This window comes from Eubalaena glacialis, chromosome 9, assembly GCF_028564815.1.
Source record: "Eubalaena glacialis isolate mEubGla1 chromosome 9, mEubGla1.1.hap2.+ XY, whole genome shotgun sequence".
Lineage (NCBI taxonomy): Eukaryota > Metazoa > Chordata > Mammalia > Artiodactyla > Balaenidae > Eubalaena > Eubalaena glacialis.
In genome coordinates this window covers 48,846,409-48,872,147 of record NC_083724.1, presented here as the reverse complement: position 1 = coordinate 48,872,147, position 25,739 = coordinate 48,846,409, and the positions used below count along the sequence as shown (strand labels likewise).

The following is a 25,739-nucleotide window of genomic DNA, read 5'->3' as shown; positions in this document are numbered from 1 at the left end:
TCTATACAACATAAGAAGTGATGCGGAAAATTCCCTGGCAGTCCAGTGGTTAGGACTCCACGCTTCCACTGCAGGGGGCACGGGTTCAATCCCTGGTTGCAGAACTAAGACCCCATGAGCTGTACGGTGCAGTCAAAAAAAAAGTGATGGGAATATCATACTGCCAAAAAGAGAAGGGAAAGAACAGGAGAGAAAGAAACTACTTCTGTAAAGAGATACTTGGCAAAATGATGTTTCCTTTTGTTAGATTTGACGTCAGCCAAATTTGACACTACCTGGCTAAACTACATTATCAAAATCACAAATAGAGTCAGAAACTCCTTGACCTGGAAGAGATCATTAAGTCCAAATCCAACATTTTACAGATCAGAAGCTGAGCCTCAGAAGGGTATTGGATTGTCCATAATTCCCTCATTGGTCACAAAGGTGGGATCAGAATTCAGATCCATTTACCCCGACCTCCTTTGCCCATTACAGCATACTTTCTTGAGCTAAGTGTTTAGCTACAGCATTTGCACTTTAGTGAGATCTTACGTAAGAAAAGCCAAAATCTTAAAACAGAAATAAAATCATCTTTCTTAGGATTTTCTCTCCCTGCTGCAATTATAGAAAAACTTTTCTCCCTACACAGAGAATAAACATTCAATATTAAAGTATTTATTAATTGCAAATATTTTTCATCCAAGTGAAACACTATAAATACTTCAGAAAAATAGTGTATATATTTTTATAAAAGGTGATTTTGCAAATATTTGGGAAACCAAAGGTAGGTAACATTACATTAGTTTACTTAAAATAAAATACAACTACAGAAATTTTTTAAATTAATCATCTCCATTTCCTTGATAAGAAACATAATGAACTTCTTTTTTTCTCCTTTACCATCACTGGCTTTGTTCTCAGATCAAGTACAGACCTTCATGAGAAGTAGTAAATTCTGAGTAGAACATATTTTCCAGCACAGCTATAGGCACTAGGAATACAAAGATAAGTGTGCCGTTCTCTTGAGCACAACAACCTAGCCATACTTACTCTTGATTATTGAAACCATCTGACCAACCAGAATAACTTGCTCCTCTCTAACAACCTGTAAATAATTCCACAAAAATGTTGCAAGTTTTTCTTCCCAGAAAGTGAAAAAAAAGTCTCCTCCAACAATACCTCTACTGTATGAAACACAAAATATGATATATTTCATTCTTATCAAAATATTGCTGCACAGAAGCATTTACCTTGACTTTCCTGGCAGCATACTTATGATACCCATGAAATAAAGAGTTATTGGAAATATTCCTTATCATAACTGCAAAAGGCAGGATAACCACTTTTCTTCTCTGAAAAAAAAAAAAAAGATATAAAGGTTTTTCTGCTCCAGGATGAGTATTATCATCTGCAAGCTGAAAAACTGAGTCTGGGATGGCATCATCGCTTTTGTGCAAGTAACAAGAAAATAAATTATACATGCACAAATGGCTTAATTATGATTATCTTCATCTGGGAACAAATCTGACTGTATACGAATCTTTGCAACTTTAGCTTGGTTTAAATTAAGGCAATTGTGGTGGTCAACCGCCTGTATTTAAGTGTAAAGGTGAAATGCTAACATTTTTCACTTATCACATTGGCAAAGATTGTACATGTTAACTCCCCATGTTAGTCGGGACACTGAGAAACTGGCTCTCTAATACACCATTGGTGGGAATGTAAACTGGCATAACCTTGGAAGGCAATTTGGCAGTAGATATCAAAGCTTTAAAACTAGGAACTAATGCTATGTTTCAACAACTGTGCTTTTAACACTTTGCTTTTGAATACAATCACAGTTAAGCAAAAAAGAGGTTTATCACCACATTACATAAAAAATCAAAAAGCTGAAGAGCACTTAAACATCCAGCAATAGGGTTATAAGCATAGGATGGAATACTACGCAGCTGCTAAAAATAGTGTTAAATAAGATTTAATGGTATACAAAAATGTCTATGATGTATTTTAAGAAAAAAAATATAATACACACAAGTAGAATCCATATACATATGTTTTAAAATCTGTAAAGAATATATATAACAGGGAAGTCCCTGGTGGTCCTGTGGTTGGGGCTCCGCACTCTCACTGCCGAGGGCCCAATCCTTGGTCAGGGAACTAATATCCCACAAGCCACGCGGGGTGGCCAAAAATAAAACAATAAATAACATGAAAAAAAAAAAAGGGACTTCCCAGGTGGTCCAGTGGGTAAGACCCTGTGCTCCCAGTGCAGGGGGCCTGGGTTCAATCCCTGGTCAGGGAACTAGATCCCACATGCACACCGCCACTAAGAAGTCCACATGCCGCAACTAAGAAGCCCGCATGCTGCAACCAACATCCTGCGTGCCGCAACTAAGACCCGGGGCAGCCTAAATAAATAAATTATACATATTTTTATATATATATATAAAACAAAAACTTCCTGACGAGTCCCCCAGGATGGTAATCTAATAGTTGGTATTTATTTTCTTCTTTGTATTTGTCTGTACTTTCTAAATTTTCTACAATAAATATGTTGTACTTTTGCAATTAAGAAAAATAATATTTCTTTTCTTTAAAGCCTGGTCTTTCTCAGTTGATTGTCCCAATGTGATGACATGTATTTAGAAGAAAGTTTGCAACAGTGTGCAACTGTCTTTAGATCACACTTGCTGTTGCACATTTATGCAAACCATTTGTCACCCTTGGCTCTGGAGCTCAGCACAGAGCTTCCTTTCCTTTAGCAACATGCAAATCAATCCAAGGAGGAGTGCCTCAGTGGACTGGCCCCAAGCCATCTACCTTTCCAAAACCCTGTTAGAGGAGCAGAAAAGCCAGTTCCCCCACTAATAGGTAGATGGTGAAACATCCTCTTGGCTCTTGTAAATCCAGCCATATTGGTTCAGACACAGCTGAGAAAAAGGCAAGCAAGTTCCCTAAGGCCAGGCAAAACTAGTCCTCTCTTAAGGGAGTGCTGTTCCATGCCAGCTGGCATTTCCTGCAATGCCCCCAGCTTTTTTCAAGGGTGAACAATGGGCAAAAATGTAGAGGCTGTAAACTTGAGACCTGAGCATCTCAACTGGAGAGGAGATAGGCATTGAGCCCTGTGAATACACTGTCAGGAAGCAAAGGATTCCATATGACAGCAAAGTAGAAAGAGCTCTGGATTACGAATTAGGAGCCCTGGGTGCTAGTGATGTCTTCCTTACTCCCCTCTTCGAATTTCAGTTCCTTCTATAAAGTAGTGGGGTGAGAAGTAGATAGATTAAAAGAGCTATAAAGTTGCTTCTAGCCTTCAAAACCTTTATAATGATTTATAATGAGGTTACACAATATACATTTCATTCAATAAAAATTTACTCAATGCCTACTGTACCAGGCAAGCAGGAGCCAAGGTGAAAAAAAACCATTTTGCCTACCCTTAGGACTTACAGTCCAAAGCACTGACAAATTTCCCAGCTCCGATATGTATAATTATTCACTATACCATTTATTTAAGAAAATATTTTTCAGCAAGATTGAATTTTCTCTTTTGCTAATATAGCTTCTTATCCCACTGTCAACAAGCAATGTGTCTACTATATACTGGGAGGCAATATAGGTGTGGGTTAAAAGCATGAGATAGAATCAGAGTTCCAGTTAAATCTGAGCTTTACCTCATGCTAACTGGAGAAGCTTGGAAAAATTAAATTCTCTCAGCTTCAGTTTCTTCATCAAAATAGGATTAATAATAATACCTACTTCCTAGGGTAATTATAGAGAGAAAATGACTTGAAGCATGCCAACTAAGTTCTCGTAAATCATTCTTATTTGTTGTTAATATGTAAAGTATAAAAATAATTTTAGGCCATTATCAAAAAATCTACAAACAATAAATGTTGGAGAGGGTATGGAGAAAAGCGAACCCGCCTACACTGTTGGTGGGAATGTAAACTGGTACAGCCACTATGGAGAACAGTATGGAGGTTCCTTAAAAAACTAAAAATAGAGCTACCATATGATCCAGCAATCCTACTCTTGGGCGTATATCTGGAGAAAACTATAATTCAAAAAGATACATGTACCCCAATGTTCATTGCAGCACTATTTACAATAGCCAGGACATGGAAGCAACCTAAATGTCCATTGGTGGAGGAATGGATAAAGAGGATGTGGTACATATATACAATGGAATATTACTCAGCCATAAGAAAGAATGAAATAATGCCATTTGCAGCAACATGGATGGACCTAGAGATTGTCATACTGAGTGAAGTAAGTCAGACAGAGAAAGACAAATATCATATGATATCGCTTATATGTGGAATCTAAAAAAATGGTACAAATGGGGGACTTCCCCGGTGGCGCAGCGGTTAAGAATCCGCCTGCCAGTGCAGGGGACGTGGGTTCGAGCCCTGGTCTGGGAAGATCCCACATGCCGCGGAGCAACTAAGCCTGTGCACCACAACTACTGAGCCTGCGCTCTAGAGCCCGCGAGCCACAACTACTGAGCCCGTGTGCCACAACTACTGAAGCCCACACGCCCTAGAGCCCATGCTCCGCAACAAAAGAAGCCACCGCAATGAGAAGCCCACGCACCACAGCAAAGAGTATCCTCCACTCGCAGCAACCAGAGAAAGCCCACGCACAGCAACGAAGACCCAACGCAGCCAAAAATAAAAAAATAAACATAAATAAATAAATAAGATTTTTTTAAAAAATGGTACAAATGAACCTATTTACAAAATAGAAATAGAGTCACAGATGTAGAAAACAAACTTATGGTTACCAAAGGGGGAAAGCGGGGGTGGGGGGAAAGGGACAAACTGGGAGATTGGGATTGACATGTACATACTACTATATATAAAATAGATAACTAATAAGAACCTACTGTATAGCACAGGGAACTCTACTCAGTACTCTGTATATAGGGAATAGAATCTAAAAAATAGTGGATATATGTATATGTATAACTGATTCACCTTTCTGTACAGCAGAAATAAACAAAACACTGTAAATCAACTATACTCCAATAAAAATTAATTTAAAAAAATTTTTTAATTAAAATAATTTTAATGTCGGTTTAAAGGTACAGATTTTTAGAATTTTAGATTAAAAGGGACCTTAGAAATAATCAATTTCATTTCGATTCTCTCGTTTTATAGTAACGCAAAGACGTTGAATAGAGCTCTGGGACCCCTTATTCTCTTTACACATCCCAGGAATTAATTAGGTAATGTAAAGTGCTTTTCTGAGAAAAAAAAATTTCCTAAATCATGTGGATATTATTGCTATGATTTCCATTATTTTGAATCTTCTATTTGCCATTTACTGAAATTTGACTGCTGTTTCAGAGAGTCTTTCCAAAAAGAATATGGTATTTTGGCTAAATAGCTCAACTGATCCTTGCCCCAGCTTCTCCAAGTAGACTTAGAATCTCCCTCTCTGTGTGTATATACCATGAAGCCTGTTTTCTCTCTTGGTTTTACTAGCCATTTATAGCTAGTTAGAAAAAAATAATTTCAAGTTTAGATAAGCCAAGTTTGTTTCATTGACCCCAGTCAGACAAAAACACCTCCTCTGGAAATCAAGTCCCTAGATATTCAACAGTATCTGCAGGACAATAAGGTAAAAGGAAAGGGAGCTCATAGAGAATAGAAAGAAAACAAACTAACATTTTCCCATGCTTTCCCTGAAGCCAGGGATTCACTTAATCCTCACAATGACCCTGTGAATTAGATATTACTATCCCCACTGCAGGTAAAAAAGCTGAGGGCCAGAGAGCAATTTGTGTGAAGTCACCCAGACAGGAAATGATGGAGCCTGAATTTGAACCCAGGCCAGTCTGTTTCCAAACTCTTTCCAGTAAATCAGCCACATTCTCTCCCACCCATGGTCTTCACGGCATTCAACTGATAAGAGTACTTCTTAATGCAAAAAATAAAAAAATAAAAATAAAGGATTCCTACAAGATGGTGTAGTCACACTTTTGGAGAAAAGAGATCCATTATGCAATTCACTGAAAGTATGTTGAATGTCTAGAAGGTGTTACCAAGGCATTGCACTTCAATCACTAAGAATCATCTCAAGTGATGTTTTAGTCCTTCCTAATAAGATTTTCTTGTATTATGTATTATGATTCTTGTATCATAAGAAGAGAGAGAAACTTAATGGATAAAAGACATAGAAAGAATTGTATACATTTTATTTCTATAAAAATTTTTCTCTAAATCCAATCTCCTTGCAATTGATCGAGTCATTTTACGTGGACTTCTGAGGGTAAATGTTTTGTGTTTTCCTTCACCTCCCTCTTCTGGTTTTTTTTCAAAGCATTTTTCCAGTCCACTTACAGTTCAGAACAGATGTAGATGCTGGCCTGCTCCCAGAATCTTGCTGCTATATCACGACTCCACCATTCCCCATGGACTTAGTAGTGCCAAAGTAGAAAATGACTTCAACCCACAGCAGAATCTGTGTTGCAGCCAATCCAATATAAGTCCAAAGGAATCAATCCTATTTGCAGCTTTTTATTCTTCATTTCAGTATGCTGAGAATGTGTAGTATGTTGATTTTGATGATTTATAGAGTATTCTCTCCTCCACTGCCCCAACATTGTCATTTGTCAATTCTCCAGACTGGAAGAGCAGCAAAAAGAGAAAAGTGTTCAGAAAACCTGAGACAAGCAGATAAAAAGGAACTCAACAAGAAAATAAGAAAATAACTGCAAATCATTTAAAATGTGATAAAGTTAGAGTATATGAACCGGAAGATTAATACAACATAACTTTGGGTTACTCAACACGTACTAATGTCAGCAGTATCATTTCCCCATCACTTACAGGTACAGGAAACAGTACAATGTTGATAAAGAGCAGATGAGAAGGGAACGGCTGTCAGTAACTCAGCCTTTTATTACAACAAAGCTACTTCAGAAAACTCTGACTCAAAAAACTACAGTGTGCAACAAACAGCAGGAACACAAAGAGACAAAAAAATATTGTTACCACCTTCAATTCCAGGAACATTTGGACAATATCCAATTGAAAAGCCATGGACTAGGTGCAGCTGATCATCTTCATTATAGATCAAGCAAAAGCATCAAGCGGTTTCCAAACGGCAGATTTTGAACCTCAAAGAACCTGTCTCTTCAAGGTTGTCTTTCTCACTTGTTTCAATATATTTAGGCTAAGTTCTGACATTCCCCCAAACGAGCTTACTGACCTCATTCATTATTCTGTCGACTAAAAAAATTATTCACAACCTAAAAGTTGAGAGTTATGTTTTATTTGGCAGGAATTTTTAGGACTTCAGGCCCGGGAGGCAGCATCTCAAGTAACCCTGAGAAAACTGCTCCGAGGAGGCAATGGGGGAAGCCAGGTTATATAGAAGTTTTGCAACAAAGGGCAGGTAGTCAGGAACATCAAAAGATTATTGTGAATTAAAGAAAACCAGATATCCCAAGTTAAGGAATTTAGCGCTTTTCTGTGTATGGGAAGATGCAAGAGTCTGGGCTCACTGAAATCATTCCTTTGATATGCACCTCAGCTGTCTTCGGGCCATTATCCCGTGTTTTCACATCCTGAGTTTCCTCAGGGCTCACCATAGGGAATGGCTGCAGTCTGATGGCTGCTAGATAGCAGGTATTCTTTTCCTTCCTGAGTTCCTTCAGGGCTCACCAGCTCACAGTTGGCAGTGGCTGCAAACGCTGATGACTGTGACATCCTTTGTTAACTGATATGGCAGGAAATATTGCATTTCTCAATTCATTCACCAAATATTTGTTGAGCTCCTACTAGGGTCAGACACTGTCTGAGGCACCAGAATAGAGTACTGAATAAAAAAGACAAGGCATTCATTCCAGAATCATACTGCTTATGTTCTCAAAAGACAAATTTTAAGCATGTGATCTATTTCATCAGTGTAGAAACTACTTAGTCCTCACAAATGTATTTCAAAATGAATATGTTTTACTGCCAATGTCCATATTTTTCTTCTTCAAGGGATCTGTTCATTTTTTAGCCACAAAACATATTGTCTTAAATCGTAGTAAAAACAAGCAATGAAAACATGGAACTTTTAGAAGAGTCATTTATTGCTATAAACTCTGCTAAGCTTGCCCTATCCTAAAATCTCCATAGAATGAAAACATAAAAATCCAAAGAGGGGCTTCCCTGGTGGCGCAGTGGTTGAGAATCCGCCTGCCAATGCAGGGCACACGGGTTCGAGCCCTGGTCTGGGAAGATCCCACATGCCGCGGAGCAACTAGGCCCGTGAGCCACAGCTACTGAGCCTGAGCGTCAGGAGCCTGTGCTCCGCAACAAGAGAGGCCGCGACAGTGAGAGGCCCGCGCACCGCGATGAAGAGGGGCCCCCACTCGCCGCAACTAGAGAAAGCCCTCGCACAGAAACGAAGACCCAACACAGCCAAAAATAAATAAATAAATTAATTAATTAATTAAAAAAAATCCAAAGGGACACACATTCACCAAAGGGGCACACTGGTCTTTGACTCATATAACGCTCAAGAAATAACTTAGTTTTTTATTAACATTTGATGAACTTTGACAAATTAGCATGAAGGACTAAACGAAATGACCTATTTTAACAGGAAGGCTAAGCAAATGGCACAGAAAATAACATGTAACTGAAAAGGAGTAGGATTTGACACCCCAAAGTATACCTCTTTGGCATAAGGATTATCTTAGGTTGGTTATTTCTGAGAAGCTGCAGACACAGAAGAGTCTCTGAAAACAGAGCAGAAGTTGCCCTTTTGTGAAGGAAATTTATGTGTATAGGGATATCTCCATTTGTAAGGATTTTTCCCTTTGCAACCAGGAAGAGAAGGATAAGACTTCTAATCTCTAGAAACTCTTTACCAATAGAGAGGATTCCTTTTAAATGTGCATAACAACCTCACCCTTGTTTACGGTGCTTTTCCTGGTAACCTTTCATTACAGGCTCCCCCACTCCCACCCCAAACATCTTTCTTTTGTCACTAGCTGAAGATGGTATTTAAGGTGGTAGCTTGGGCCATTTTGAGGAGTTAATCAGTTTTCCTGGGTTTCTCCCATGTGTACCGGAGGTATACATGTTATTCATGTTATTTGTTTTTCTTTTCTTAATCTGTCTTTTATTACAGAAAGCTATGGGGAAGGAAAAATAATTTTCCCTCTACCCTTCTAGGTTCTTGACTGAAAGCTCCCCTTAAAAACCATCTTCAGCTAAAGACAAAAGAAAGATGTTGGGGGGTGGGGGAAGCCGGTTATGGGAGGTTACCAGGAAAAGCACAGTAAACAAGGGTATGCTTATTATGTAGATTTAAATAGAACCTTCTGCATTCATAAAGAGTTTCTAGAGATTAGAGTCTCATCCTTCTCTTCCTGGGTACAGAGAGGGAGACATTCTTACAAATGAAGATTTACCTTATAAATGTAAATATCTCTTACAAAAAGGTAACTTCTATTTAGTTTTCAGAGCTTCTCCTGTGTCTGCTGTTTCTTAAAAATGACATGCTCAGGATAATCCTTATGCCAAAGAGGCATATATTGGGCTGGCATATTCTGCTCCCCTTCAGGGGTCTCAGCCAAGAACCCAGAAGGGTAGAGGGAAAATTATTTTTTAGATGGGGAAACTGAGACTTCCAAGAGGTAAAGTGACTGGCTCCAAAACACAGAATTAGAGTTAAGGTAAGGAGGTCACTGGGGTGGGGAGAGCTCTATGGTAACAACGATGACCACTAGATTTCATCTCCTCATCAGTAAAGTTTCACATCCTTCTCACGGAGGGAAAAAAAAAAAAAAAAGGAGAGCAGCCAGAAGCCAAGTTTCAGCTAGGAACAATGGGAAGCAGCAGCAAATCGAGAGTCATTATGGCCACTTCAAAAGGCAAAAGGTGAGGAACCGGCATGGCCAAGCAAATAAAAATGTATCTTTGAGCACAAGAGGACAGAAATCAGGATTTCAGACTCTGGGGTGCAATGATGAATAAGACATGGGGGGATCTGTTCTCCAAGAACTCTGAGTTTAGTAGAGGAAACAGACTAATTACACTATGTGAGAAAAGGGCACAGGAGTCAAAATGAGAAAACAGTCAGCCCAGGGGAGTCAGGTGATAAGTCAAATAACATAGGCATCATACAGGAGGGATTATATACTGGGTATCAAAGTATAAATAGAAATTTTCCAGGTAGAAAGTAGGTGAAGACCATAGCATTCTAACTTAGAGAACAGCAAGTGCAATGGTAATGAACTGAAATCATGTATTGATATTATGGCTAAAGCTTAAACACCATAGGGAGAAAGAGTAGGAGATGAGTCTGAAGAAGTAGGTAAGGGCTTTGGACATTATTCTGAGGAAGCCAGTGATGTTTTTGTTTTGATTGTTTAACCTTGTTTTGAAAATTATTTCAAACTTATAGAAAAGTTGCAGCGATAAGAAAAGTACATAGAACACCTGCATATCTTTTACCCAGATTCACCCATTAACATTCTGTCCTATTTGCTTTATCATTTTCTCTCTCTCTCTGAAGGACAGGGAAGAGCAGAACCCAGGTTTTGGGACTGGATAACTGAATGGTGGAGGCCCTGCCAAGACAGACAGTAATGATAACAGCACAACAATATGAATAACTTACATATTATGTATGCTAGTTATAGGCAAGGCACTGTTCTAAATGCTTTAGATATATTAACTTATTTAATCCTCAAAACAACCTTATGAGGTTAGTTTACTTATTAACTTCATTTTACAGATAAGAAAAATAGATATTTCGAGGGGAAAGATGACGGAGTCAGTTTTTGAGAGAGTAAGCAACACCTACTCATTCTGGAAACTTCCAAGAAAAGGGCAAGAGACATTTATGACAAACCCACAGCCAATATAATACTCAATGTGAAAAGATGAAAGACTTCCCACTAAATTCTGGAACAAGACAAGGATGCCCATTCTTATCACTTCTGTTCAACGTAGTATTGGAAGTTCTAGTCACAGCAATCAGACAAGAAAAAGAAATAAAAGGGAAGATGACAATTGCAGATGACATGATACTCTATATAGAAAACCCTAATGACTCCACACAAAAACTATTAGGACTAATAAATGAATTCAGCAAAGTAGCAGGATACAAGATTAATATACAGAAATCTGCTGCATTTCTTTACGGTAACAATGAAATATCAGAAAGAGAAAGTAAAAAAAAAAAAAATACTGTTGAAAATTGCGTCAAAAAAACACCAAAAACAAAAGCAAAAATACCGTAGGAATAGCCTGACCAAGGAGGTGAAAGACCTATATGCTGAAAACTATAAAACACTGATAAAGGAAATTGAAGATGATGCAAAGAAATGAAAAGATATCCTGTGCTCTTGGACTAGAAGAATTAATAGTTAAAATGGCCATACTACCCAAAGCAACCTACAGATTTAATGCAATCCCTATCAGATTATCTGCGACATTTTTAACAGAACTAGAAAAAGTAATCCTAAAATTTATATGCAACCACAAAAGCAATCCTGAGGAAAAAGAATCAAGCTGGAGGCATAACCCTCCCAGACTTCAGACAATACTATTATAAAGCTGCAGTAAATGAAACAGTGTAGTACTGGCACAAAAACACACATATAGGTCAATGGAACAGAACAGAGAGCCAAGATATAAACCCACACCCCTACGGTCAATTAATCTATGACAAAGGAGGCAAGAATATACAATGAAGAAAAGACAGTTTCCTTGGCAAGTGGTGTTGAGAAAGCTGGACAGCCTTATGTAAATCAATGAAGTTAGAACACACCCTCACACCATACACAAAAATAAACTCAAAATGGCTTAAAGATTTAACTATAAGACATGACACATAAAACTCCCAGAAGAGAACATAGGCAAAACATTTTCAGACATAAATCATATCAATATTTTCTTAGATTGGTATCCCAAGGCAAAAGAAATAAAAGTAAAAATAAACAAATGGGACCTAATCAAACAAACACAGCAAAGGAAACCATCAATAAAATGAAAAGACAACCTATGGAATGGAAGAAAATATTTGCAAATGATGCAACAACAAGGGGTTAATTTCTAAAATACACAAAGAACTCATACAACTCAATATCAAAAAAACAAACAACCCAATAAAAAATGGTCAGAAGATCTAAATAGACATTTCTCCAAAGAAGACACACAGATGGCCAAGAGGCACATGAAAAGATGCTCAACATCGCTAATTATTAGAGAAATGCAAATCAAAACCACAATGAGAAATCACCTCACACTGGTCAGAATGGCCATCATCAAAAAGTCTACAAATAAATGCTAGAGAGGGTGTGTAGAAAAGGGAACCCTCCTACACTGTTGGTGGGAATGTAAATTGGTGTAGCCACTATGGAAAACAATATGCAGGTTCCTTAAAAAACTAAAAATAGAGCTACCATATGATCCAGCAATCCCACTTTTGGGCATATATCTGGAGAAAACCATAATTCAAAAAGATACATGGGGACTTCCCGGGTGGCACAGTGGTTAAGAATCCGCCTGCCAATGCAGGGGACATGGGTTCGAGCCCTGGTCTGGGAAGATCCCACATGCCGCGGAGTAACTAGGCCCGTGCACCACAACTACTGAGCCTGCGCTCTAGAGCCCGCATGCCACATCTACTGAGCCCACATGCTGCAACTGCTGAAGCCCGCGCGCCTAGAGCCCGTGCTCTGCAACAAGAGAAGCCACCGCAATGAGAAGGCTGTGCACTGCAACGAAGAGTAGCCCCTGCTCACTGCAACTAGAGAAAGCCCGCGTGCAGCAACAAAGACCCAACGCAGCCAAAAATAAAATAAAATAAATAAATTTATTAAAAAAAAAAAAAGATACATGTACCCCAATGTTCACTGCAGCACTATTTATAATAACCAAGGTGAAGAAACAACCCAAATGCCCATCAACAGATGATTGGTTTATGAAGATGTGAGATATATATTAATATATAGATATAGTTGCCTATATTAATATCTCACTCAATGGAATATTACTCAGCCATAAAAAATGAAAGATTCCCATTTGCAGCCACATGGATGAACCTAGATAATATTATACTAAGTGAGGTAAGTCAGACAGAGAAAGACAAATATATGATATCACTTATATGTGGAATCTAAAAAATAATACAAATGAATCTATACATTTTATAAAACAGAAACAGACTCAGAGACATAGAAAACAAACTTATGGTTTCCAAAGGGGAAGGGGAGGGGAGAAGGGATAAATTAGAATATGGGATTAACAAATACAAACTACTATACATAAAATAGATAAGCAACAGGGATTTACTGTATAACACACAGAACAGTATTCAATATCTTACAGTAATCTTATTGCATCTATATTCAATATCTTTCCTATAATGGAAAATAATCTGAAAAAATATATATATATAACTGAATCACTCTGCTGTACACCTGAGACTAACACAATACTGTAAATCAACTATGCTGCAATTAAAAAAAGAAAAGAGCAAGAGAAATGTGGGAACTATGGGTCAAGAGATTATCTTAGAAAATTTGGAACATTTATCCTTCATTCACATCAGGAGATAGCTTGCCACTCTCTAAACCTCCAACCTTAGCTTGAATGCTAAAGATTACATTAATTTTATATGTCTGTAATGCTGGAAATTATATATATATTATATTAATATAGCTTCAGCTCACAGAGAAGAAAATTAAACCCAAAATACCGAAACGTAAGCGATGCTTTCAACCACAAATTTATTTCAAATTACGAAGTAAAATTAGATATGGAAATGGAAAACCAATTTTATTTGTATTTTAATATTCAAAATGGTTTTAAATTACTGAGATGGAAATCAGCATCTCTCAGTCGCCGCCTTGTGGCTTCCAAATTGATCAGATGGACAGACTTGACCTGAAGAACTTTATGAAATAGTTTTCAAGGCTGCATCTATGATCAGAACAGGGTAGGAGAAGACCTATATTTTTAAAAAGCTCTCCGAAGTGATTTTGATGACCAGCCAGTGTAAAAACTGGCAGCGTAAAAATTATCTTTTTTTTTTTCAAGTTCACCTGAAACAACTTCATACACAGATTTTAGAACAAGAAGGAAACTTAGAGGTCATTTTGTCCCGTTGTTTCATTTCACTTGTGAAGAGACTGAAACTAAAGCTGTGAAATGGCTTGTCCAAGGTCACAGTAAATGGCCAAACCCAGAGCAGAACCTAACATCTCTTGGCTCTAAATTCAGCATGATTAATTGGAACAATTCAGTCTAATCCAATCCATCTCCACCTGTTTATCCCTTAACTTACTGAGAGTTCAACAATGTCCCTACCCTCCACATCACTTCTGCCTAAGGAAAGCATGGGCAGAGGTGCCAACAGATATTCTTTGGAGAGAAATTCTTTCCTTTTTATTTGGCATACCTTAAAGATTGATTTCAAGGAGGCAGGGGAAATTAAGCAGGATAAAATATTCCCTATAAGACAAGCCACTTCAACTGGTGGTCTCTTCCCTTCTCCAGGATCGGTCTACGTCAGCTTTGAAGGAGGGCTGAGCAGGACCCCTTCCCCCAAATATCAAAGTATCACCTCTCATTCTACATAATAAAGTGAATTATCCTTTGGGTCTAGAAATTTGAAAGTGCAGTTGAAAATACAGCTTCCTGGGATGGGTTACAGGAAAAAACACCTTCCAGTCTGCCCCCAGGCAAGGATTAGTGAGTTAATCTGTAGAAAGATGGACTAAGGCGTGGGCAGGTGCTGAATGAGGAAAGGAATTTGGAAAGTGGGGAAATAGGCCTGGCAAAGTGTGTCTGCTTCACCATTTTGCAAGGGTTAGATCTGTTTATCCCCAACATAACTACATTTCTGGGATTCCTTTCAGTCCTTTCCCTCTGATCTCTTTCAGTGTCCACATCAACTTTGAGAAGTTCTGGGCTCATCTAAAATAAAACCTTGCCTTTTCAAAAGTCAGACCAGCAGCCTGGGCATCTCCTGTGAAAAATGCAGAATCTTGAGCCCCACCCCAAACCTACTGAAGCAGAATTGGCATTGTAACAAGATCCTGAAGTGATTCGTATGCAGGTTAAGGTTTAAGAGATACTGCTTTAAAAGATAAATTGCAGAATAGTGTGGCTGGAAGAGAAACAAATGTTACCTAGGCCAGTTCAGAGTTTTCTCAACTATATTAAAATCCAGGGTTTCATGAAATGGTTCCATGATTCTAAGAAGTATAATTATATTTTGCTGAAATTGTTGAATGTATAAATGTTTTAAGCTTGAGGACTGTATCAGAATTCAGTTTCTTTCTCTCTTCCTTTAAATTACACTCTTAACTTCACCTATGGTGGGGCATTTGTTTCTAAATGCAATCAAAAAGAACTAGTTTGGACTTCCCTGGTGGCGCAGTGGTTAAGAATCCACCTGCCAATGCAGGGGACACGGGTTCGAGCCCTGATCCGGGAAGATCCCACATGCCGCGGAGCAACTAAGCCCGTGAGCCACAACTACTGAGCCTGTATGCTGCAACTACTGAAACCCGCGTGGCCTAGAGCCTGTGCTCCGCAACAAGAGAAGTCACCGTACTGAGTAGCCCACGCACCCCAACGAAGAGTAGCCCCTGCTCGCTGCAACTAGAGAAAGCCCGTGGGCAGCAACGAAGACCCAACACAGCCAAAAATAAAATATAAATAAATAAATTTATATTAAAAAAAAAAGAACTAGTTCAAGCATTGTCATTTGAAGTAGAAGCTGCAAGAAGCCAGCAACAGCTCTCAGCATGTAATGAGTTATGTGGACTTCAGCAAATTACATGGTTTTCTTGAATATTAATCACCACATCCGTAAGATGGAGACACTATTGTCTGCCCCTGTATACCTCCCAAAAGAGTAAAGGATCAAAAGAATTCCTAGTTTCTGGAAATAGCGCTGCTGATAACTTAGTGGCTCAGATCAGAAACGTAGAAGCCATTCTTGACTTCCCACATCAGGTCCATCACCAATTAATCTCAAGCTTATTACTTCTCCCACAACCTTCCATTTCTTTTATTCTCACTGCCACTAATCTAGACCAAACCACCACATATTTTTTCCTAAACCATGGCCTCCTCTGGGTGACCCCTGCCCCTGCTGCCCTTTAAGACATCATTTACTCTGAAACTAGAAGGATTTTTCAAAAAGCACTGTTTTGATCACAGATTTTCCCTACCTAGAACTCTTCAATGGCTTTCTAGGGCTTTTATGGGAAAGTCCCAAATCCTCCTGTGATTCGTTCTGCTTCAGATCTGGCCTTTGCCACCTTCTTTACAATCTCTTCTCTTGCTGCTCTCTAGTTATATCATTTTTGAAAATCAGAACATCATGAAGAAACAATATGTCTCCCACTGTCCCTTTAACCTTTCATGTGACTGTTTCTTCTCTCACACTTAGATGAAAGTACCAGCAGTTGCAATAACTTTTTGGTTCCCTTTTGGGTAATAAAAAATATTATGGTCACTTCCAATGTCAACACATTCTCAGTTCAATATTTCAAAACATCAAGTCCCATATGACACTGAAAACACTCAAGTTGATTCAAAATTGAATTATGCCCCTCCCCCATGCTGGAGCCCAACGTGGGCTGGTTGCTTGTGGAAGAAGAGGGTGGGTCGTAGTCTCTTCTCTTTTTCCACACATGGTGCTCCCACCTCTCCCACCCCCCTCCAATGTGCTAAACCTGGTTTCTGATTCCACCAGCGGGTTGAAACAGGGGAAGAGAGGAGTGGTAAGGAAAGGGTTAAACTTCTTCCCTGGCTCATATTGTCTAAAGATACCTCACCAAATGTAGACGTCAAGCTGCTGCCTGCTGACCTCTCTTCTGGCTCTGTAACTGCAGATGACTCCAGTTTTTAAAGCACGAGTTGACATCAGTCCACCACGCCCCCTAAACTCCTCAGGGTACATATTAAACTCTCCTACTGGTCCAAGGGAAGTCCTTCTCTCTAATCTCGAGATGAAAGGGAGCACCGCATTCCCCTCCCCCTTGCAGAGGTTGGAGGAAATAACTCTGTCTCCAAAAAATCATCTCCACAAATCATTCCCTCATTTGGAATTCAGGAGTCAAATAACCAGGGATGTTTAATTTGAAATTACTATAGAGTGGTCTGTTGTAGAACTTGCTTCAGTTTCAGATCTCTCTTACCTTAAAGTCAAAGCTTGCATTTTAGCAACATATTGCATGGGATTTCTGTTGGTTTCTCAAACACACCACATTCTCGTTGATTTCTGGCCTTTCAAACATGGTGTCTTCTCTTCCACTCATTCATTTATCTTGGCACTACTCATGTATCTCCAATTCCTCACCCACATGTCAGTATAAAAGGGTTGAGAAAGTAAAGATAAAGAGAGATACGAACTGTATTTACTTCATAGATAAGGAAATCAGAAAAGCCAATAAATACATGAAAAGATGCTCAACCAAATAAATTATGTAGGAACTACAAATTAAAACTAATAGACACCACTTTCCACCTACCAGACCAGCAAACATGAAAAAGTATAACAATATCAAATGTTGAGAGGATATGTAAATACCTAGCTATTGCTGATACCAGTGTAAACTGGTCTAAACTCTTTAGAAGACAATTTGTCATTGCCTTATCAAGGTGAACATGTGCATGCTCTGTGACTCAGAAATTTACTTCTAGGTAGTAACATAATGCTCAGGAGATATGTACAAGGATGTTCATGATAGCACTATTTGTGATGGTCAAAAACGGGGAACAATCCAAATGCCCATTGACAGAAAGAATAGATTAAGGTATGTTCATACAATAGAATACTATACCTCAGTAAAAATGAATGAACCACAGCTCTATGTGACAAAATGGATAAATCTCGGGAACATAACGTTAAATTTTAAAAAAGCAAGTTGCAGAAGAATACTTGAAGTATAATACCTTATATATAAAGTTAAAAACAAAGTTAATAAAATATTTTGCACATGCATATACATAGACATGTAATAAAACCATACAGAAAAGCAAGGGGAAAATAAAAAATTTAAGACAGTGGTAATTTCTGGATAAAGAGATTCTTTATATATATATTATATATATATGAAGAAATTTTATATACATGGGTGATGGGCACATATGTGTTTATTTTATTATATTCTTTATAACTTACCTATTTTTATTCATATTTTGTATATAAATGACATATCCATAAATTATTTTATATGCATAAAATATTTGATTTTAAAAGTATGGTTTTACTCATTTCTCCATTTATCTGCCATAATCAGTTGTCTCTGTTGTTTCAAGGTAGGACCTATGATTCCTTTTTTTTTTTTTTTTTTAAATATGAAACGCTTCACGAATTTGCGTGTCATCCTTGCGCAGGGGCCATGCTAGTCTTCTCTGTATCGTTCCAATTTTAGTCTATGTGTTGCCAAAGCGAGCACGGACCTATGATTCTTGACTATCAACCTGTTTCAGGGCCAAAGTCTGAACCCCAGTTCTGAGGAGCCATTTTGCCTCCATACTAAGTCCAGTATTAGACAGCAGGGAAAGTAGGATAAGAATTACGTTCTAGTCCTGGCTCTGCCATTTATCAGCTGTACAATTTCAGGAATCTCAGCCTCAGTTTTCTTGCCTACAAAATGGGACAATACAACTCCAACCTTGGACTTGCTGTGGAGGATTAAATGAGACAAACATTCACAAAGTACTCAGGACGTTAATAAGCGCTCAGAACATGTTAATGTCCTTCTGCATTATGAAAGCAGTAGGTAAGAGGCTGTGTTCAAAATGGTGCACAACCATTACTGTTATTTACAAGTTAAACTGAAGCCTGGGCACTACTTTCTTTAACTCACTATTTCATTTGACAGACATTCATTGAATGGTTACTAGGCACCAGAAATTTTGATGATGGGTCAGTAGCTTCAGCCTCTTAAGTGAAAAATGGCATTTGTTCTAACCTCAGGGCTAGGCCTAATGAAGAGATTTCTGACCCAAGGCATGCACAACATGAGAATTGAGTTACAGGGACTTAGGCTGTGAGCAAGTAAAATGTTTAATAAATAATGAAAATACGACCCTTGGCGCCAGCATGGTACTTAAGGCCATCTGCTGAGTCATTGCTAAGCTGGGGAAACGTAAGTTCCTGAAGCTACCTGGAAAGCTGGTTATGTCATCTCTGCTTGAAATGAATTCCGAGATATATGTCACCTCCTGGAATGGTGTGGGTGTGGGGAGAGGGTTTAACTCCTGGGAAGTGAGATATTACTTTGTTCCATTTTGCAAAAATGATCTATTAGACTCCATTCCCAGAAACTGTCTCCTGAATGGCTTAAAGCAGGGCTAAAGAAACAATGCATATTTTACATAGATTCTGTCTTTCTTTGAGCTGAACTCCAAGTTGCCTAATAAATTTTTAAATTCCCAAAGAGCTAGATGCATTCAGAGTGACTCCAAAAAAGATGTTCTATTTTGGGATGTCACAGGCATCACTGCCATAAATCATCAAAAACAAAACTGCTGCTTTGACTAATTGGGGGCTATACAAAAGGCCGACCTCTTCGTCCTCATCTGCCTTCCCCTTCTTCCCTTTATTGGATATCAGTTTTCAGAATTAAGGATATGAATCTGATCTATCTTCCTCTTAATAATTCAGACTTTAGGTCACAGAAGGACCATAGGATTTCAGAGCTGGCAACTGGAACTCAAGAGTTCTTGCATGCATTTCTCAAGGTCATACATCTTAGTGCAGTGGTTCTCAAGCTGTGGTGTGTAATAGAATCACCTGGAGGGCTTGTAAAAACACAGATTGCTGGGTCCCATTCCCCGAGTTTCCGATTCAGTATGCATGGGTTGGGGCCTGAGAATCTGCATTTCTGGCCATTTTTAAGGTGTTATTGATCCTTCTGGTCCAGGTCATAGTTTGAGAGCTACTGTCTCAGTTATTTGAAGGACAAGATATAGAGGCCAACCCTCAAACTGTCCAGTACTTTCTCCAAGGCAGCTCTTCTATAGCATATAGATTTTATGTCCTATCCTTTATAAAGTTACGGAAACCAGAGTTTCTTCTCCTCCTGAAAGGGGAGAATTCCATTGGAGGTAGAGCTAAAAGCATGAGCTTTGGAATCAGACAGGCCTGGGTAAGGGATTAGCTATTCCACAGTTTAGTTTTGTGATTTGGGGCAAGTTACTTAGCTTATTTGAGTTCTAGTTTCTTCATCTGTAAATTAGTAATTATTAGCTGTTCTAATGCTTTGAGACTCCTGAATGAACTGTTCAAAAACTATCTGACATAGAGTTATAGGACTGTAAGCCATTAATAAAGCATCTAATTTAGCTTCTTCACTTTCTAGATGTGGAAACAAAGACCCAGGGAAAGTAAGTGTCTTAACTGAGATCTCATAGCATATGGCAAAGGAGGACCAGGATCCTGGCCTTTTAATGAGTTTTGTTTTGTTTTAATCCTTCACATTGAATGAATATTTCCAAACCAAACACTTCAAAACTAAACACTTTAATAATGGAAGTCCAGTCATATGACAATATATAGACTTATGACAAACATTTTAGAGAGCCATATAAGCCAAGTTCTGTGATTTAATCTGCTTTTCAAAATACCATTTTTTTTTTGGTACAAGGTTATATATTACACTTATACAGTGGGACATACTATATGGAAAGATAGTAAAGAATCTATTCTACTCACATTTAACAACTAAAAGAAAACTTACAGCAAGTCTCCAAAATTTATTTTATTTTTATTTACAATGGAATTTCAAAAAAGAACCTTCCTTGTGACATGGTGGTGTTTTGCAAAAGGGGTGTGGCTGTTTATAGAATTCTTGTCTTTGCTGTTAGAATTGAGTACATTTGAAAAATGAGCGTTGGCAGATGGGAAGTCATTTTCTACATCAAGGAGAAAAAAGTTTTAAATGTATTAGGAAAATTATAGCAAATGTTTAAAAGAGAAAAAAGCAACTCAAAGGACATTGCACACTCAAGCTGTACTTGTTTGTGATGTATAAAAATTAGAGTGTTTGAGGGCTAGCTTAAACTCTTCATCTAGTGAACACGGACCCTGGGGTGCAGTGGTGTCGGGAGATTTGCTGAACTGAGCAAATGGCTTTGGCAAAGAGGAGCATGGAGCCCAGTTCAGTGCTTTTGGCACGGTGACCAGCTCATAATCGCTTTTGTTTTTTAAAATAGTAATATTTTCCAAAATATTAATATTTTGATGAAGCCAAGAAACAAAGGGTCAGTGTTGTGGATTAAGAAACCAAGGTGTGCTTTGGTGCTCTCTTGTTATTTGTCTTGTTGTGAGCTGACTGTTTACATCTAAATCACTATTTGGTTTATAGTAAGACTAAGACCAATATATTTTAGAAAGCTTATTTGATCCAAGTAACTTAAAGCTCTTATTCTGATAAGAGATATATCCACTAAGTGACCACTAGCTGGTTGGTTAAGTAGACAAATAATGGGCCTCTTCTCACAACTCTTTAGTTTCCTGTTTCAACCTGCAGTATCCAGACTTAATCAATGCTGCAGCCATTCCAAGATGGCAGGAATATTCAATTGCCTTGGAAGCATATATTGATGTGTTGCATGATCAGAGGGGGTAAGGCAGAGGGCTTTGTTCACAGCTAAGCGACAGGGGATTATGCCTATCAGAAAGCCTAGCTTATAAGAAAAGAAAAGCCTAGATAAGAAAAGCCTTATCTGCCCGGCACCTGATAATTAACAACCCTCACTAATGGGAAGGTGCAATCCCAGGAAGATAATGGAAATACCTTTAAAAAGCCAATTTGACCCTTGCCAAAATTTGCAATGGGCCCTACCTCAGACGATTTGGAGCTCATTTTAATAGGCTTGAAATTCTGAAAATAAATGATTTTGAAGTGACGATATAAATTATGTATGAGTATCAATTGAATATTCAAGTATAATGAGTTTATGGAATACAAGAGAGTATTTCTTTTGAGATGCTGCAATACTGTTATTGTTAGATTCAGAGCCCAGCTGATTGCTTATAGGGAGGCTTTGTGCAAATTTGAAAAAGGCACCCCCTCTGAGTGATGTAGCCATGTGGGTACATGATTTGGCAAGAGGAGCCTGGGCTGGATCTTAACTCCCTTTTGTCCCATTGGCTGGGTGCTTTTGTACAATGCACAAATTGCAATTCCTTAAGTGGCAGCCCCAATTGCTATATGAAATGTGTGCCAGTAGCAAGGATTTCAAGGCTTGAAGTGCTTGTGTTGGTTGTTAGAGAGTACATTTGAAATTTATAAAAGTGATGGTTCCTTCTCTTGCCCCAGCACAGAATTTATCTGCAGAGATGAAGTGTCAGTTAAGCTCTAAAATGCCATGAAAGCAGGGGGAGCCTTCATGATAGAGAATAGAGATCTTGTCTTGGCAGCTATGTTCCCTGAAGAAGCATAGCTAGTGAGCCACACTTCCCAAGCCAGAGGCAAACAACTCAACACCTGGGAAATTTAGATTTCTGGCACCACAATTGTCTCATTTCCCACCCACTGCACTGACACTAGAAGGGGAAAACTGTTGTGTTGGGTGTTGAGGTAAAACCTTTTACATCCACCCAGTTGTACTGGAACTTAGGGGCAGTGGGTATTAGCAATAAAAGTATATGGGCTCGAATGTTCATTTTCCTTCTTGGAACCACTGACTTATGATGCCATGGTAATGAGAGTAGGCATCCGATATTGAGTTTCCAGTTCCAGGACAAAATGGAGTAAACACACATCTCTTTGTTCCTCTGGCTAAGAACAGCTAAAGGCCCTGGACACTGTATATAAAACAAATATAAGAAGATTCTAACATGTAAAGGGAAGAAGGTAGACCTTTTAGGGATCTCAGGACCAACGGAAGGACATGGGGATATGGGTTTTCTTCTTGCCTGGGATAGCCCAGACTGCGTTGTGGAGAAGCAGGCAGCCTGGAAAAGCCAACAGGTGTAGACAAAAAAATCCCCAAGAAAAATCCGTTCTCTCTAGCTACTGGAAAAGGAAAGGGGCAGCCTAGCAAAACAAAACTTTTGGACAGGGCTTCCCTGGTGGCACAGTGGTTAAGAATCCGCCTGCCAATGCAGGGGACACGGGTTCGAGCCCTGGTCTGGGAAGATCCCACATGCCGCAGAGCAACTAAGCCTGTGCGCCACAACTACTGAGCCTGTGCTCTAGAGCCAGTGAGCCACAACTACTGAGCCCATGTGCCACAACTACTGAAGCCCACACGCCTAGAGCCCATGCTCCACAATGAGAAGCCACCACAAGGAGAAGCCTGCGCACCGCAACGAAGAGTAGCCCCCGCTCCCCGCAACTAGAGAAAGCCCGCGCACAGCAGCGAAGACCCAATGCAGCCAAAAATAAAATAAATAAAATAAAATTAATTAATTAAACAAAACAAAACAAAAAACTTTTGGAGAATAATTGCTCTACTTCAACCAAACACCACAGAAAAGTATGAGTGGAGAGCCTAGACTTATGTCCTTGGCCAGCTATAACAAGGCACTTCTCTTCCCCGCACCAGTGGGGAGGTGGAACATTTATCCCCACCATATGCGAATGAGACTACCCCCAACCTCTGCCCTAGGTTGTCAGTAAAGACCATGTGGGGAGCCAGGACTTCCATGCCCACCCAGCGGTTGAGTCACCCCTCCCTACCAAGGTGGTATCAGAGAGGGCTAAGTGGGAACCTGGGACTTTTACCACATTGCATCCATAGCTAGGCTTCCCAGCCCCCTGTAGTGTCAGCAGAGGCCTAGTGGAGAGTCTGAACTCCCACTCCCACCCAGCAATAATGAGATGCCCCTCTGCTTCCCAGGGTTCAGTGGAGGCCAAGAGGGGAATCTGAGCTTCCACACCACCTGACAGTAATACTATAAGGCATCACCATCCTTCCTCCACTGATGTGGTGTCACAGAAGACCTGATAAAAGAGAAGATTTAAATATGATCCAGAATCTCATAATATAATAGCAAAACTGTCCAAGATACAATTGAAAATCACTCATGAGGAACCAGGAAAATCTTAACTTCAATGAGAAGAGATAATCAACACACACCAATACCAAGATTATGTTGATGCTGGAATTATCTGACAAGGGTTTTAAAGCAGCCATCATATGAAATGCTTTAACAAGCAATTAGAAACATACTTAATACCAATGAAAAAATAAAAAACCTCAGCAAAGAAATAGACGATATAAAGAAGAACCAAATGGAAACTTTAGAACTGAAAAACTGCAAGAATCAAAATAAAAACTCAATCAATGGGATCAATAGAAGAATGTAGAGACCAGAGGAAAGGATCAATGAACTTGAAGAGAGAATAACAGAAATTACCCAATATGAACAACAGAAAGAAAACAGACAGGAAAAAAAATGAATAGAACCTTAGGAACCTATGGGACTATAACAAAGGATACAATATTCATGTCATGTCATCAGAGTCCCAGAAGGAGTGGAGAAAAAGGGCAGGGCTGAAAAAGTACTTAAAGAAATAATTGCAAAAATTCCCCAAGTTTGGCAAAAGACATAAACTTACAGATTTAAGAAACCTAGTGCAGAGACTTCCCTGGTGGTCCAGTGGTTAAGACTCCTCTCTCCCAGTGCAGGGGGGCATGGGTTCGATCCCTGGTGGGGGAACAAGATCCTGCATGCAGCAAGGAGAAGAGGATCTTGTCCTGAGCCTTGTCATTAGAAAGAGCCCTAAAACAGAAAAACAGAAACCAATTACACAGTCAGGTGAGTCACATTAAAAAAAAAGGTTAAAACCATTGCTTTATAGCATCACTGTCATAGTTAGATGTAGTAGGTATAAAAATACTTGAGGATTAATAGCTTAGTTTCAGAGAAGTTTACATCTGCTAAGTGAATACACAGTAACGTAACACATTCAAGCAGTGAGCCACTGAAGTGGTTTTAGGGGATGATTTTTGAGGAGAGACTCTGTTTCATAAGCCACCAGTATGACTCGTTTTTCACAACTATCACAACTAAAAATGTTTTCCAATTTCTAAACAGGTTGAGAGCAAACTTAGGATGTGAACTTTAAAAATAAATTATTGTTATTTATTTATTAAAAACATTTTTTAAAATTTTATTTTATTTATTTATTTATTTTTGGCTGCATTGGGTCTTCGTTGCTGCACGCAGGCTTTCTCTAGTTGGGGCGAGCAGGGGCTTCTCTTCGTTGCGGTTCGTGGGCTTCTCATTGCAGTGGCTTGTCTTGTTGCAGAGCACAGGCTCTAGGTGCGCGGGCTTCAGTAGTTGTGGCACATGGGCTCAGTAGTTGTGGCGCATGGGCTTAGTTGCTCCACGGCATGTGGGATCTTCCCGGACCAGGGCTCGAACCCGTGTCCCCTGCATTGGCAGGCGGATTCTTAACCACTGTGCTACCAGGGAAGCCCCTATTGTTATTTATTTAACTTACTATTTAGTACAGACATACCTTGTTTTATTGTGCTTCAGCATGTTGAGTTTTTCACAAATTGAAGGTTTGTGGCAACCTTCAGGATATATGCAAAAGACTTTCAGCAAGGGTTCAGTTGGTTTCTCATCTTGTTCTCAAAACAGGTTAATCTGGGAGATTTTAGTCCCTTCCAAGACAGTGTGATCTGAATCTGCTAAGGTCAGTGGCAAACAGTTTGATTTGAATTTGATTTTGGTTTTTGGCATCTTCTTCAGAATCTCTTCATTCTCTGAAGTTTTGTTTAAAAATGATAAGGCTTGGACATGACTAATTG

At 39.0% G+C, this 25,739-nt stretch overlaps 1 non-coding gene across 1 annotated transcript; it reads right to left on the bottom strand.

Moving 5' to 3' along the window:
• Positions 1–18,311: 18,311 nt before the first annotated feature.
• Positions 18,312–18,418, bottom strand: LOC133098490 (U6 spliceosomal RNA). The gene has a single exon (XR_009702190.1). It is a non-coding gene; the product is annotated as a U6 spliceosomal RNA (small nuclear RNA).
• Between the last annotated feature and the right edge of the window lie 7,321 nt (positions 18,419–25,739).